General features: G+C 39.1%; 1 protein-coding gene across 1 annotated transcript in view; it reads right to left on the reverse strand.

Moving 5' to 3' along the window:
• Positions 1-4,443: 4,443 nt before the first annotated feature.
• Positions 4,444-16,612, reverse strand: part of CEP128 (centrosomal protein 128) — a 446,273-nt gene continuing 434,104 nt past the window's right edge. The window contains exon 25 of the transcript XR_012159510.1: positions 4,444-5,158. The gene's annotated coding sequence lies outside the window, so the exon portion shown is untranslated. The remainder of the gene's footprint in view (positions 5,159-16,612) is intronic.

A 16,612-nucleotide genomic window follows, 5' to 3' on the forward strand; every position in this document is an offset into this window, starting at 1 on the left:
ACAGAGGAGTGAATTTTTAACCCAGCTCATTACACATCTGTTCACTGCAGCAATTTATTATGGTTGTTAGAGTATAGCAGTGGTTCTAACCTTTACTGCAGCCTGCACCCCTTTGGTTCTCAAATTACGTTCTTGCACTGCTTATCAAAAATCGTTGAAGTAGGTCAGTTCTTTAAACCTACATATATCATAACTATAGAATGAAAGAGATAGAATTATATATTTATTTTAATTTTGCAGTAATACATGAAAAATTACACACTTTTTTAAAAATTTACCGGCTCAGTGACTCTTCTGCTGTTGCTTTTGTTCAATGATATTTGAGAAACGAGGAACTTTTTTTGAAATAGCCACACGCATGTCATCGCTCGCATTTAGGCGGTTTCTGGCCTTTGTTTTGATGTATAAGAGTGATGAAAATCCTATCTCACACATGTATGTAGTCGCAAATGGCACAAGGATCTGGGATGTCTTGCACCCCAGAATGGGCATCTCGCATCCCCAAGGGGTGTGCGCACCCCAGGTTAAGAACCACTGGAGTATAGTGTTGTCACCATCTCAGAATTTGCAGCTGGTAAATGCAGAGAGGAATCATTAGCTCCCTCAGAATACCTTTCTCTTGAACTCCCAGAATCTCAGAAGAATTGTAATGAGTTTAGAGACCCTTGAGATACTATCCATCGATACAAATGAAGATCCAACAACTTTAGAAGACCAAATGCAATCCATATGATGACCAAGAAAGAGGGACTCAGTCTGTTATTGGTGAAAACAAAATCCACATTAAAGCACACACATGATGGACAAGGAACTGCCACCAAAACCCTGTTCAACTGGCAATGGGAAAACCAGTGCGAGAATGTTTGCATCTTCCTGCCTTGTTGAAAAGGCAGGAAATAGAGGAACTTTGCAATATCTAAGTGCTTTCATTCTGAATTCTTTTGGATTCTGAAAGGGGACAAAATAGTTCTTCCAGACTACTGGATCAGTTTCTGTAATAGTGTTTACCTCTAAAAGTTTGCATTTGCCAACCTTACAACAGAGTGGTTTCTGAGATTAGCACAGATTTATCCTATAATTAAAATAGGAGAGATCTGTGATAGCAGCTGACAAATACTGACTTTTTAAAGGCATCTACTCTATGTTCCACTGGACCTGTATATTGCTTGTCCTAGGATTATTTATTACATTTTCTCATGTCTGTTTCCTTTTAGCTCTTCATAAATTAGATTTAGCTATCAGCAACATTCATTATCTTTCCCTAAAGCGGGTCTAAGATTGTAGCCAAGAAGGTCTGAGATTGTAGTCAAGTATCGGCCGTTGAACAATTAAAAAAAATAAAATTTTAATTCCTCTACTCCAAGTCTCCAAGGGAACCAAGAAATACTTTAGTAAGTTGCTTACACATGTGCATGTGACACCAGTTGAAAGTAAGCAATCAACACAAATAAGTTGACAAAAGTAGCATATGAAAGTCTATAGTCTTTTTAATGATACATTGTACAGACACATAAAAAAATTCACTATTTTTATTTCCGCCTCTTTAAAAATCTGGCAAAGGCAGACATCTTTGAGCTAAAACTTTTCCCTACTCCATTGCAATATGAAAATACCAGCCAACACAAATTATAAAAAACAAAAAAATTGATTTGTACTTAAAATCTGACCTTCAGCAGTGGAAAGATTTTGAAAATGATAATCTGTTCGGGTGTATTTTTTTTCTTTTTCTTAGAACCTCTAGAAAACATGTTCATACTCACACCATACCAACTGCAAACTTACCTGAGGGAAAATCATTACAAAAACCTGTGATCACTGAATGGTTCTTTCTTATCTTGTGAAAAAACACAAATAAGTTCACTATGTACTGCCACAGATAATTATCTATCTGCATAATATAAATAGGGAAAAGTGTGTGGACTTGCAGTAATAATATAATTATATCATAAGCTCTTGGGTTCACATGGCACGTTTTGTCTAATAAGTGCTTTATGTAAACCCTAATGGAACTCATTCTACCCAACAGCTGCTCCTAAACTTGCTGCTTCTTTGGCAGAGATTCCCAGCTATGTTTGTGGGAAACCTCTGATCATGCACTGGCAGATATACACCCCTCAACACATATTCTTCCACACTAGGCCCTGCAATACTGCTAAATCTCTTCTTTCTTCAACCCATTTTCTCTCTCCTTTGCTCCCTAAATTGTTTTTTCCTGCTCAAAGTTTCTTTTCTGTCTTCTTCCTCTCTTTTTTCTTCCCTTTTAAAAAATTTCATTTTGAGGCTCCTTTGCCTTTTTGCTGGCTGTTGTTGGTTGCTTCCCATTCATTAGGACTTACATACTGCTCTAGAACCTTTGGTGGCCCTGTGAAACAGGAGCACACATGCTCTTGTAGATGAGCTTCCTTGTGAAAGCAAAGATGCAAAACTTAGACCAACAGACTGATGAAAAGCTTATGGCCCTGTATTGTAAGCTGCTCTTGTTGTGAGATATGTTAGGCGCAACTACAGAAATAGGAAAGCAGGCAGCTTTCAATAATCTACAGACTGGTTTACCCACAGGTGTGGGAATAGATTTGTAGGGTGTGGAGATAGTATGGCTCCACATGCCACATGCCCCACTTGCCTATGTTCTCTAATCTTTCTGCACCATTCCCCTCTAAAAAAAGCCAGCAGTTGTTTAACACTGCATAGAAATGCTACAACAGTTTAAGGCAGGAAATGAAGAGGAAGCCCATATCCAACTGGAATTGCACAGGGTAGGCAGAATGTATGTAATAACCCAAACTGGAACCTGTCCAGGACATCTGGGCTCAATCCCAGACTCTGGTGAAAAGTGCCAGGAGATCTCCGATAAACACATGTGGTCAAGATCCTCATTTTTAGACTCAGCTGAAAGACAGGCAAAATTATTGCTTTGTGGGTTCCTTGCAACCCACTCAAACAAAAGGGATCAACAGTGGGTGGCAATGGCCAAAGGTCACTACTTAAGCCCCATTAAAAAGAGATGAAATCTTCACTCGGTGTGCTTTATTAGACTGTAGGTTTAAAAAACTTTATTTTTAATGCAGGAAGTTTCATGTTTAAAGTATATTTCTGTAAAACAGTATCTATCCACAGCAACAAAACATTCACTGTGAAGTTTTGTCCTCTGTACTGTTTCCATTGGCTCAGCCTAGCAAATCCTATGTATTCCTTCTGGAGTCTTCCTCGCCAAACAGTGATCCAGATTGATGCTGTTTAGCTTGTGATATATGAAGGGATAGTAGTCTAGGGTGATACAAGCCTCAGGCACTGAACAAAGTATCAGCTGTTTTTTAAACTTTCTTAGTCATGGTTTTTGCATGACTTGAATTATGAGGGAGGGACTAGAACTGACTTCAGCTGTCTGATACTAATGACAGACCACATATTGGCAGGGATGGGGTCATGTAAGAGACACTTGCATGAGACAGCTGGGTTGACACAGGGTTATAAAAAATGTCAAACCCAACAGAGAACAATGTAATAGAGGACAACAGAGCTAGTGATATAATTATGGGTTTTCAGTGAAGAATTCTCATGGCATTATGAAAACAGAGCCTGGGCAGTTTTCCACAAGAACCCAAATGTGCAAGTTTCTTTGTTATTGCATTGCTGCATGTGTAAGAATTTTGTTATTTTTCTGAACATAATACAAGGCTCTGCTTCTGTTTGAAATGTCTCTAGTTCTATGTGAATTTTCAGCAACAATTTATTTTAGAATGATTAGAAACTTTACACAATGTGCCAAACTATCTGAAGGTTTATATGTGTACAGCTCCCATTGACTTCAGTGGAGTTTTGCCATTTACATCAATTAAGAATTTGGTCCCACATTTCCATGAAGGATGATGTGTAAGCTTACCTGGCTGTACACACAAAGGCCTTGATCCTCCAATCTGATCTGTACAGTCACACACTTGTGGAGCCTCCACTGACTTCAGTGGGACTCACAGCAAGTGTAAGGGTCTGTTTGTATTGATTTGGTCACAGGTTTGGGGCCAAACACAGTAACATGTTGCAGTGGGAAAATGCTCCATTCTTCCTCCATTAGTAATGCAAGTATATTTTTTCTTAAATAAATGGCAATAAACACTTTTTGAGGAAGCCTATTTAGGGCTCGTAACTGTATCAAAACACACATCACAATTGAATATTTAACAGATTTAAAAACATTTCAAATAAACATTTTTAAAATTAAACACAAGAAGACCAAAAGGCTTTTTTTCTTCCAGTGTCAAAATAAAAAACAAAAAACAAAACAGTTAATATAAATCCATATCAGATGCCTCAAGATTTCACACAAAGCATAAGGAAATCAACTGATCTAAACACACACAAACTTAAAAGATATCAAAACTCTTTTGAAAAGTATAAGACAGATGTATTTGTTAAAAAACATGTGTATACAATATCAAGCCTTATTTGAAAAAAAAGTATTTAATTTTCCAAGTTACAAAAATTTTCGTAAAGTTTTGTGTTACACTAAAGTGGTGAATAAAAGCTGGTAGCTTTGATCCTGCTAGGTATTAGGCACCTCCTGAACTGTGAGGAGCACTTCCAACTCACACTGACTTCAGTAGGAGTTGAGGGCACTCAGTGCCTTGCTGTACTAGGCCCAAAGTCAGCATAGTTAACATATGATAAAGACCTCCACATTTTGACTACTACAGAGGTATAAATGTTGGCATTATGTGAATTACAGACATTATTACAGACATTTCATTTAGGGCCTGATCCAAATCCCACTGAAATTAATAAAAAGACTCCCACTGACTTCAATGGACTTTGGATGAGGCATTTAGTTTGTATCAACATATTCAGGGGCATGATACTAGAGATTTCAAAAACTTCCATCTTAAAGTTCCTGTTGTAATGATCATAACTGTGTTCTGCCTAGGTTCAGACATTGCACTTAGTAGGTAAGGTAACAGCAGGACTGATTCTGATCTCATGCTGGTGTAGATCAGGTATACCTTAATTAAAGCCAATGAAGTTACGCCCTGGAAAAGCAGCTGTGAGATTGGAATCAGGCCCAATGTGACTATCACAAACTCCACAGATTGTGAATGGTCCATGGTTAGGAATATCCACATTACCAAGTTCCTGCCTTTATACTTCCCTAGCAAACCTTTTGTTCCTAGAAAGAGAAAAGACATGTTTTTAAAAATTTTTAACTGTAAACTTCAGGAAGATAAGAGGAGTGAAGGTTAATTTATGTATAGCAGTAATTTAATTTCACAAATCTCAATGTCAGCCCTATAAGGATATTATTTGAAGACAGTGTCTAATGGGAAAATATCCTATGATGAGACTACTTTGGAATAAAACCATCAATTGACAAACAAAGCAAGAGTCTCATCACAGAAGCTGGGTGATCTTTGACAGAATAAGATAAATCACAAGAGAATCTCACTACACAGTGGTCTTAACTAGTTAATATCCTCTTCAAATGTATAATCCCATCAATATGTAAGTATTTAGATTTAGAGTGTAATTAGATCCTGACTACTTGTAAATTAGCACACACGTGCAAACACACTCTCTATGTCTCTGGTTAATTTTGTTGTGCAAAACAGCATGAAACAGAAAATTCAACATACAGTGTGAAATGCAGGGTTTCTTTTTGACCCCCATTTCCTTGAGTATATTTTTACAATTGAAATCCACTCTCCACCCCCTGCTGTAGCAGGGATGCACTATTCTGAGAGCCCTATAATAGCATCATACAACAGAGGGAACAAAGACAGGGTAGTTATATGTCTAAACTTCCTGACTTTTGTTGGTTTGTATTAATGATATGTAAACGTACAGTGGGTTTGATTGTGTATTTAAGTTTCCTTTTAATCTCTTGAAAAAAATAGGATTAAGGTCTAACAATGGCCCATAATGAAACCATACTGTGTAAATATCCAGTTATTGTATTTTCAAAACACAGCCTACGTGGCAAAGTTAGGTAACTTTGAATTATTCTGAGTCATTATGGTCTGTCGTGAAAATATATAGATGAAACCATGTTCTTTTGAATACGTATTTGTTTGCCCATCAGTCTGACAGTTATTTATGGTCTTGCAAAAATGTGGAGCCAACAAAAAATTACCACATAAATCTGTGTTTAGAAAACATTTAGAATAGCCTGCGATGAAATCCTGGTTCCTTCTAAAGCAATGGGAAAAAAACCCATTGATTTCAATGTGGTCAGGACTTCACCCCTAAAGCATAATATTTTCTTTGAAACATAAAGCTTAATGATGCATGTGTGTTCATGTTCATGCACATGAGTGAATATAAAAGAGATAAATGTATCTATATCAACATACAAAATGTACATATTAAATTAAAATATTTTAATACAACCTTAAAAAATTATGAAATCAATCACTCTAATGTAAAGGAAATTGCAAGAGTGAAGATTGCTTCAGGAATGTTAGCTTGGCTGTGTTGCATGTTCTATATATTTTATAGTATAGAGACATTAATATAGCACTTTGCATGTTCCTAGTGCTTTGTAAGCATTATCTAATTAATCTCCACAAAAACCCTATGAGGGAGGATAAAATATTTTACAAAGGAAAGAGGAATGGAAAGTTCTACACAGTGGCCCCAGATTATCCACTGAGAGCAAAGCTCAGTTGTAGTGAACAGGGTGGCACAGGAAGCACCTTGATAAGAGGCAACTCAGCCTCAGTGCAGATTAGAGCTGCAAAAAGGCAGCCCTAACATACATCACAAACATAAGGTCCCTAAGGGACTTTATGCTACTGAAGAACCAAGCATAGCTTAATTTCATTCTGCCAGACTCTTCCCCATATGCTGTGGGAGGGGCTGTTTTAGGAGGTGGTGGAACCACCTCTGACAACTTCACACCAGTCCTTCTGCACAGGGGGAATTCTCTACTTGCCTTCTCTGGATGCTTTAAAACCATTTTGCACTACATAAGCAGTGCAAAGTGGCATTAGTGGATTGGAGAATCTTGCCCAATAAGTGTAACACTGTCAATATAATACTGCTAGACAAACCTTGATTTTTGTAATTTCCTGCTGTAAGTGCATAAGATTCACTCTGCATCAATGCTAGGGTTTTTTTTGCATTTAGCTTCTTACTTTTTTTTTTCTTATTAAGTAGACACAAAATCAGAAGGTAAAGTATCTCATGCAACAGTTAGTTTTATGAGCTGTGTTTGTAATTTCTGTGAAATGCAAGTGCACACTTGACTAGACATACATGACTGTGACTTGTCCAGCTTTAAGGGACTAATCTGGTAAAGAGCTGATTACCTATTTTAAGGTAGTGGGTCTCCAAAACTCACACTGAAGTCAATTGGTACCTCAAAGATTGCACTAAGCCCCTTGCAGAATCAGATCTAAAGTGAGCTGTTGATAACTGCACATATTGTCTGCTATACATGCTCAGTCAACATGTTCAAAAAAGGGTTATTTCAAACAGAAAGCCCGTGCTGCTCATTAAGGTCTAATTACAATCAAGTGTGAACTCTTGGCCCCATTGAAATGTATGGCAACTTTATCACTGATTTCAACAGGGCCAGGATTTCACCTCAAAACTGAGGTTTCAAGTTCTTAAAATTTAGCCAGTTTTTAATTAACCCAAAATTAAAAAGAAAGTAAGTGGCCAGAATGTTATTTGAAAATTTAGAAAAATGTATTTGCTTCACTTGCCATGAACTCAAAAATGGCTAAATGGATTTTACTCAAGTACTCAAAAAAATCAACTTTTTGCAGCCATCAATCATGGAAGTTTCTGAATGTTTGAGGAAATTGAGATATAGAATGTAAACTATCTTGCAACATTACCTACAGCATAAATGTTGCTTATCTATTTTCTCTGTCTCCCTCCATCCTCTAATAAATTTTTTAAAAACTTATGCTACTGTAATGTTAAGGCTGAAATTTCAACATGTGACAAGTCACAGAAAATGCACAGAGTCTATTCCTGCAAGTCCTCCATGCGCAGAACACCCACATCATCAATGGAATTTCTTCACAGAGGACACACAGGATCAAGCCCTAAATACTGTATATACCACTATGCACATCAGAATTTTCCGAAGTGCATGGATGTGGATATTTAGAAAAGCTGGACGTGCACAAGTCCATGGGGCCGGACGAGTTGCATCCGAGAGTGCTGAAGGAATTGGCGGCTGTGATTGCAGAGCCATTGGCCATTATCTTTGAAAACTCGTGGCAAACCGGGGAAGTCCCGGATGACTGGAAAAAGGCTAATGTAGTGCCAATCTTTAAAAAAGGAAAGAAGGAGGATCCTGGGAACTACAGGCCAGTCAGCCTCACTTCAGTCCCTGGAAAAATCATGGAGCAGGTCCTCAAAGAATCAATCCTGAAGCACTTGCATGAGAGGAAAGTGATCAGGAACAGCCAGCATGGATTCACCAAGGGAAGGTCATGCCTGACTAATCTAATCGCCTTTTATGATGAGATTACTGGTTCTGTGGATGAAGGGAAAGCAGTGGATGTATTGTTTCTTGACTTTAGCAAAGCTTTTGACACGGTCTCCCACAGTATTCTTGTCAGCAAGTTAAGGAAGTATGGGCTGGATGAATGCACTACAAGGTGGGTAGAAAGCTGGCTAGATTGTCGGGCTCAACGGGTAGTGATCAATGGCTCCATATCTAGTTGGCAGCCGGTATCAAGTGGAGTACCCCAAGGGTCGGTCCTGGGGCCGGTTTTGTTCAATATCTTCATAAATGATCTGGAGGATGGTGTGGATTGCACTCTCAGCAAATTTGCGGATGATACTAAACTGGGAGGAGTGGTAGATACGCTGGAGGGGAGGGATAGGATACAGAAAGACCTAGACAAATTGGAGGATTGGGCCAAAAGAAATCTGATGAGGTTCAATAAGGATAAGTGCAGGGTCCTGCACTTAGGACGGAAGAACCCAATGCACAGCTACAGACAAGGGACCGAATGGCTAGGCAGCAGTTCTGTGGAAAAGGACCTAGGGGTGACAGTGGATGAGAAGCTGGATATGAGTCAGCAGTGTGCCCTTGTTGCCAAGAAGGCCAATGGCATTTTGGGATGTATAAGTAGGGGCATAGCGAGCAGATCGAGGGACGTGATCGTTCCCCTCTATTCGACATTGGTGAGGCCTCATCTGGAGTACTGTGCCCAGTTTTGGGCCCCACACTTCAAGAAGGATGTGGATAAATTGGAGAGAGTCCAGCGAAGGGCAACAAAAATGATTAGGGGACTGGAACACATGAGTTATGAGGAGAGGCTGAGGGAGCTGGGATTGTTTAGCCTGCAGAAGAGAAGAATGAGGGGGGATTTGATAGCTGCTTTCAACTACCTGAAAGGGGGTTCCAAAGAGGATGGCTCTAGACTGTTCTCAATGGTAGCAGATGACAGAACGAGGAGTAATGGTCTCAAGTTGCAGTGGGGGAGGTTTAGATTGGATATTAGGAAAAACTTTTTCACTAAGAGGGTGGTGAAACACTGGAATGCGTTACCTAGGGAGGTGGTAGAATCTCCTTCCTTAGAGGTTTTTAAGGTCAGGCTTGACAAAGCCCTGGCTGGGATGATTTAACTGGGAATTGGTCCTGCTTTGAGCAGGGGGTTGGACTAGATGACCTTCTGGGGTCCCTTCCAACCCTGATATTCTATGATTCTATGTATACATTAAGACAAGTGAGCATTTTACAACACATGGAGACTGACCGGTTTTGTTTCCCTGAAGCTTTCAAAAATTTGAGAAATGACGTACAATTTTGTTGTAAAGACGCAACATAAGATGATTTACAAAAGGTAGCAACTCAAGATGGGATTAAGAAATTACTTGAACACAGGAAAGGAAACACTATGAGGAAAGTGTTTCCTGACTCTTCTTGAAGATGATTTGTCATATCCTGCTCTGACATAATTACACCTGAGACCCAATTGAGCTGAGTGAGAAAAAGATTTTGTTACCAACGAAGAGAAGGCGTTTTGGTCACCTGATATGGTGCTAGCAAACCTTTATTTATTTATCTGATGGTGGGCTAGCTAAAAGCTCTCACTTGCACATATAACTCTCTCAAGAAACAACATATGGCATGCTAACAGATGCATATTTTGCCACTGGTGAACATCACCACTGCTATACCCCTACATAGCACTCTGCACTCTCCGGTGCTCACTCTGACTACGGCTTCTTGTTCTTACGGTCTGATGACTTCACTAAAGACTTCTCCAGTCGAAAAAAGAAAAAACAAATCCACCGTACACACTGGATTTATTGGCTACTCTATCAGTCAAAACACAGAATGAACAAACTTTGCCGACCACCTGATGTTTTCAAATCTGCAGCTGTTTGAATGAGGTGGTGTTGCCAGGGTTGCCAGTGGCAGCAAAAGCCTCATTAAAAATGATGCACCCATCGTGCTCAGTACAGCATACAGTTCTACGGGCCATCTGCAAAGCATACCCAGTCTTTATGGTTTTTAATTAATAACCATGTTTTTGCAGTAAGGCAACTGACATCTTTTGGGACACTGGTGGAACACGTGAGGGGCTCAATGCCAGAACAAAAACTAGGCTCACATCCCAATTTAATGCTTGTTTAATAATGACACAAGCAACATCAAAACTCAAATGTGCAAACTGACACTGGGACTGTGTTTAGCAAGTATCAGTATAACTTTTCAGCAGTATTTTATTTGTTAGCAAATGGCTACAGAGATGATAATTTGAAACTGACACATGTTCAAAAATTACCTTTCAGGGTATGAGCTTTTAGAACTCTGTACTGAGCAACAGGGGTGCAGTTCTCTTAAGTAAACAGTCTCCATCTTTTATTTTCCAGACATGACTTACGTACTGTACTCAACACTGATTATACTATCTCTGAGCACCTCCACCCCCTTCCTCCTTTCCACTAGTCCACTCATGATTGGGGGGAAAATTGTAGCACTCAGCACATCTGGATAATAACTCAGTATAATAACTCAACAACACCACATTCAGATGTACTTGCTCCTGCTCAGGAGATGATCTTTAAAATTAAGCAGCATGTGATCTGATGTTAGCCTGTTTACAGTATGGCTTTTATTTTAGCAAACAACTGGAGTTACAAAATCCTCGTGAAAAGAGATTATAAGAAAGCATTCCCTTTTATGATGCTACCACCCTACAGGCAAATCAGCTATTGAAATTGATCCCATGAGCTAAATGATGTGGTGATGGTAGAACAGCTGAATGATTTCTCCTGATATACAAGTGCAACAAATAAAGCAGCTTGAGATCAAAACAACTCCAGTGTAAAGAGAGAGGGCTAAAATCCTGTAGTCCTTACTCAGGCAAAGCTCCCACTGACGCCAGAGATGAAAGAGCCCTGGGCTCCCAGCCGCCACTACCGCAGCTGGAAGATTTAAAGGGCCTGGGGATATAAGGCCCTGCCTCTTCTGGTTGAGGCCACGCCTCTTCCAGTTGAGGCCACGCCCCCTGTTCAGGACTCCGGCGAACCGGTAAGTCCTCTAACTTACTTTCACCCCTGAATGAAGCTAATGACTTCAATGGGTGTTTTGCCTGAGTAAGGATGGCAAGATCTGATCCGTAATGAGTTATTTTTATACAATATTTAATCACGTGAAAGACCAGATATTCAGTAGAACTTAGCCCTTAATAGTTCCTATTAGGCACTGAAATGAAGTAGCCGGACTTTCAAAAGTAATCAGTACTTTTGTTGAAAACAGGATATGTTGGGTACTGAGCACTTTGGAAAAAGCTGGCCTGCTATATACCTATTTCTAATTGCTCTAAGATCCATTCATCACACAACAGGGAATGATGAGTGGATTTCCTTCTTTTTTCTTTATTTGGTCTTGCAATGAAAGCACACTGATGAGCGTAGGATATTATCTTTTCATGGCAACCGGCTCATGGTGCAGCCACTAGACTACTTCAAAATACAAATACCTTTAACAGTAACAGCACAGAGAAGAGAGAGACAATAATTGCTGACAAAGTTGACTGCTTTTTGTATAGTTTCTGTTTGCCCCCCGAGTCAAGTCCTTCATTAAAAATAAAGGCAGGAATTTTTTTACAAAAAGATACAAACACCCTGAGAGTAATTAATGAGCCTAATTTTTCCTCCCTTGCTACCAAATCACAGGAGAATTGGCCTTTGTTTGATTTTTAATTATAAGCTTGACTTATTAGTAATTTTAATATCCATTCGAACAGTTGAAACTTATTTTGCTTCAGGCCCACATTTAGTTTTCTATTTCAGTAAAATATCTGTGCTGACATGACAGAAAATTGCACTTAATAAATATACATTGTCCCCCACTCACTTTCTTTTGTTTGTTTAAATTAAAAGGCTAATCAGAAATTTCCCTTGGAAATAACCTGCAGTATAGGGTGTCAAGAAATCTCAGTCGATGAAACAAGTGGGTTTGCTTTATATTTGTTATATTGAAATCCAAACCACTGACTATTTTCTCAAGTTATGCGTGCGTGACATTAAAATTTTACATCTGCCAAGTGAAAACAAAACAAAAACAAAAACAAAACAAAACAAAAAAACCAATAACCAGAGTCTCATTCTTGCAGGCTGAGGCATGGCAGGTTAGTAACTTGAAACTTTAGAAATATGACTATTTATTGTTGCTAGTACAGATGATATATGGTGGATGTCTCTGTATTTTAATCACAGTAGCAATTACTTTCTTTTCGCTTTCAGTTTTGCTACCAACATTCTCAGAAAAACTGGGTTCCAGATTTTGCAAGACCCAGTTTGCCAAATTATACTTTGCTTCTGCTGTACTTCCAACTATAATACACGTTTTGCTAAGTTTTAAAATTTGATTTATGCCTCCACACAGTAATGCAGTAAAGTTCAAACCCACAATTGTTGCATGAAAATGTGCTCAAATCCCCGTAGAGATTTTTGAATTAATGATGAAGGTGTTCTGAAGATTCATTGTTAATCCACGGGTTTTACTCATTGAATTACCGTTCTGTTTAAATGCTGATAAGAGCTAAACACAATAGCAAAAATATGCAGCACCTGGAAATTCATCCTGGTGACAGATCTCAGATAAAATGGCACAACTATTCCCTGAAGAGGGACCCTTCTCCTCCATATTATCCTTGGTTCTAAATTTTTTTTTATCATATCTTCTTCATCATCAGCACCTCCACCAGATTAAAAGACACAGGAATTTGTTCTTGCAACATTATACTCATTTGGACCTGCCTATGCCCCTAGACACATGGGTGCAGCTCCTATAGACTTCATTGAGAATTGCACCTGTGGGGGCAGAACAGGGCCCAGCTGAGAGGGGACAAGGTTACTAACACTATAGATGATAGACTTGTAGACCAAAGGGTCAGAGTTTTACAAAAAGGGGGTAAGATTTAACTCTCTTGTTTACAACACACAAAGCAGAGGACACAAAAAGAGGCAATTTAAGTCTATGGCTATATTCTTGCAACAGCTACAGATGTGAAAAATTCTCCATTTTTTCCTTTAGGAATAAAGACTAAGATCATTGTTATAAAAATACCTGAATACACTGCTGGGCCAAAATATTGTCATTTTCATGCAGAAAAGCCAGTTTTTCCAGGGAAACACAGTTATCTAGTGCAGTGGTTCTCAAAGCCGGTCCGCCGCTTGTTCAGGGAAAGCCCCTGGCGCACTGGACTGGTTTGTTTACCTGCCGTGTCTGCAGGTTCGGCCGATCACGGCTCCCACTGGCCATGGTTCGCCGCTCCAGGCCAATGGGGGCTCTGGGATGCGATGCGGGCCGAGGAATGTGCTGGTTGCCCTTCCTGCAGCCCCCATTGGCCTGGAGCAGCGAACCACGGCCAGTGGGAGCCGCGATCAGGTGAACCTGCAGACGCGGCAGGTAGACAAACCGGTCCGGCCTGCCAGGGGCTTGCCCTGAACAAGCGGCGGACTGGCTTTGAGAATCCCTGATCTAGTGCAGGGTCACTTAAGAGGCCATGTTGTGGAAACATGTCCACGAGAAAAACATGGGATGTGGGAACAAACACTCTCCCACCCAAAAGAGGACTGTAGGGAACAAGATGACTGTATTTTCTTAGGGCCTGGGTATTCTAATCCATTCAAATCTGTTTTGAGGAAAAGCTGGAAGGAGTAGAAGAGATGTGGGTGATGGATGAATGCATAAAACTTCAGTACCGTTCCTGTTGAAACCTCTCATTTCCATGAAAAATTTGAGGAGAAAAAAGGCTGCATTGCTTCTCCATGTGGCGATCTATCCCTGCCCTCTCTACTCTTCGCTCCACAAGAGGGAGACATGGTGCTCTGTGCCTAGCTCTATTTTTTTCTTTGCAGTTGTTTCTAGAAGAACCTAATTTGAGCATAAAAATCAGCTGTTTGACTAATTAATGATTACATCCAATAGGCAAGGTTTTTAAATATAGGTGTACTAGGAGTCTGACTTGCCCATTCAAGTAGAAGAAAGTTTACCATTAAGCAGGCATCACTGGATTACATGGCTGCCAAAGCTTGAAAATATATAAGGTTCCAGATGAAGCTCTAGAGAACTGCGGGACAATGTAAAACTGAAGTAATTCAACTGAAGATGCTTGGATACCACAACATGTGGTGTTTTTCTTGCATACTGAAAGCGCTCATGTGTGCAAGGATTAGACCATTAATTAATTAAATAATATACAGAGGATCTATGATGAATGAAATGGCTAGTAATTTTAGGATAGTGAATGCACAAAATGTTTCAAATGAACAATCTGATTTTCTACTTTAGAATCAGAAACTGGTCAGGAGGAATAATATTTTTGCCAAGATGAAAAACTATCATTTATTAAACCACAAAAGGACATTTTTAAATAGTGTCAGGAAAGAGACTTTAACCCTCATTAGGAAGGAAATTAATTCACTGTATTACAACTGAGGTATTGCAGGAAATATGATCCTCTATCTAAGGCAGAATTCAGGCCGATGTTATACATTATCTGGGCTGCAATGCCAAGAGGGTAAGTTTAGGAAAGAATTTCCTGGGTTTGGAAAGCTTACACCAACCCATTAAAAAGTTCCTTTAATGTTTTTGTGGTTTAATTTCTTTCTCCCAACCCTCTTGATAAATTACAAAAAGGAAATAAATTGCTTGGGAGAAGATATCACATGGCCCAATTTGTAAAGAATTAACATATTTAAGGAGTTTTAAAGCCAGTATAATTCACCCTATAGTCATTTTCATTCTATTGTGTGAATGTATTTATAGAGCATTTTGAAAGCATGTCCTGGAGCTTAGACTGCTTAAATGTAGTAGTCAGAGAATGGAAAAACACAATTATTAAAACTAACTAAACTACTTTTAGTAAACACAAGTAAGAAATAATAAATACAAGCCAAGAGAGCCAGAAGCAATGAATATCCAGCTTTTTTCACATTCCTTAGGAAAAGCGAAGAGATTTTTATTTTTACAAAAATAATAATTTTGCTCCTGAAATGAGGCTCTCAGTTGCCAGGTTTCAGCCTAGTCCACTTACAAAAAGGCATTTACCATGGAAGTTGTTCCAGATTCAGTAAAAGGTGGTTGATACACATCTATCTATCCAGCAATTCAAACTGTAGGGGGTTCTTTTAAAAAAGATCTTGCAATGTGGTCTATTTTAAGGTCACAATTTACTGTGTTGCAAAACAACAGTTTTTATTTTAAATTGACCGTCCAATATTTCTTTTAACCATTATCTGTATGCACCATAAACTCTGGAAACTGGGAATATTTTATTTTCTGATTTTCCAACATTTCACCAGGCAAACTGGCTGAAGTGTTTTAAACACCAATTTCCAGCTGTTACCTGATTTAACTAAAAAAATAAATTACAAATGCTGAATACATTTACAGTTGGTTTAGTTTAGGGCAACTATGGACTGAGTTAATCCCATATTTCATGATGTCCATGCTCCTTCCTACTCTATGACAGAAACAAGTTTTCATTAACCTTATTTTCACTAGTAGAGAGGGTTCTTTTGTGTAGTTTTTTTTATTCTGGCTCTGACACAGCCATTGGGATTGGAAGAGATGGATGACCCTGTTATGCTTTTCTGGGCCTTCGAGGTAGGAAATGCGCCCGCAATCTGTAAAGGGCTAATGCCAGCACAGCTACAGCCTACACTATGCACATCTAGAAGGCAAAGAGAATGTCTTCAGAAAGGCTAAGCCAGTCTTTTATGAGACATAAGAAAAATAGTCAATAGCTGTTTTCATACAAAGAAGTTACCATACGCACATAAAATTAATGCAAAGCAATAATCGAGTGTATCTTCTCATCTCCCTTTCTGTGGAGTCTATGCTGTTAATACTCTCAGCAATAAGGTATGCTTGGAACAATGCTGAGTATAAAGGGCTTGCTCCAACAGACTCCCCATTGTCCCAGCTGTGAGCAGAATCTGTCTGCAGTAAACTCCTTAAAAGCACTGCCTGCCTGTTTCTTAGTTGGCACATAATGACCTGGAAACTGCTACTAAAGGTTCCATCTCTACTGACATTGCTGGTAAAAGTGCCACAGTCTTTCAAAGAAGGAGAGGGCTCTCTATACAAGAAAAGGCTGACATAAATGAACCATTGCAATGTAATTCATATTACTCT

Source organism: Lepidochelys kempii, chromosome 6, assembly GCF_965140285.1.
Source record: "Lepidochelys kempii isolate rLepKem1 chromosome 6, rLepKem1.hap1, whole genome shotgun sequence".
Lineage (NCBI taxonomy): Eukaryota > Metazoa > Chordata > Testudines > Cheloniidae > Lepidochelys > Lepidochelys kempii.